Source organism: Myotis brandtii, unplaced genomic scaffold, assembly GCF_000412655.1.
Source record: "Myotis brandtii unplaced genomic scaffold, ASM41265v1 scaffold691, whole genome shotgun sequence".
In the NCBI taxonomy this organism is placed as follows: Eukaryota; Metazoa; Chordata; class Mammalia; order Chiroptera; family Vespertilionidae; genus Myotis; species Myotis brandtii.
This window is the reverse complement of record NW_005370704.1, coordinates 1,740,985-1,741,627: the sequence shown is the minus strand read 5'-3', so window position 1 is coordinate 1,741,627 and position 643 is coordinate 1,740,985. Positions and strand designations below refer to the sequence as shown.

Here is a 643-nt window from a genome sequence, read left to right as displayed (position 1 = left end):
CCCGATCGCGGCCCGCATGCGTCTGACGGCAGGAGGTAGGAGCCGGCGCAGGACCGAGAGGGGCAGGTGAGTAGTTTGGGGCTTGGTGACGGTCTGAGCATTGCCTACTGCCGCGTGGATGAGAAAAGTGGCAGCGAAGTTTTCCTTTGGGGCAAAAAATGTCCCCTAGCGACCCCGTAATTCAAAGTCTTCAGTGGGTGTGAGTGTTGCGGGGTGTTCGTGGGTAGCTGCTCTGCCGCTTAATGCAACTCTATGGCTGTGCACCCAACGCACCCCAAATCCTGCTAGAGGTTCCAGACGGTGCCACGGGCCAGGGGAACCTCGGGCGAGTGAGGCCTGACGCCCGCGGACTCGCTTCCGGTGCGGACACCCTCCCCTCGGTGTGGGGACCTCACTGGGAGGCCGCGGGGTGCAGCAGTCTGTAGGGCGGGCCTCCTGGCTGCACGTGTGCCCCAGGCTCTTCAGACCCTGAACCGGGGGCCAGAGTGGGCGGCCCGGTGCTTGCTTTCTGCTCTGGGTGCCCGCCTGGGGTCAGAAAGGGGCTAGTGGGGGGGGGGGCGGCGGCTGCCTGCTGCACCTGTGACGCCCGGGCACAGAGGAAGTGGCTGTTTTCTACGCTCGGTGCTCGGAACCGTGGGCACTG

At 65.3% G+C, this 643-nt stretch overlaps 1 long non-coding RNA gene across 1 annotated transcript in view; it reads left to right on the top strand.

Annotated features, from left to right (window-relative positions):
* LOC106724010 overlaps positions 1–643 on the top strand; it is a 1,967-nt gene continuing 1,324 nt past the window's right edge. Inside the window, exon 1 of the long non-coding RNA XR_001359759.1 lies at positions 1–66. This is a non-coding gene — a long non-coding RNA (uncharacterized LOC106724010). The remainder of the gene's footprint in view (positions 67–643) is intronic.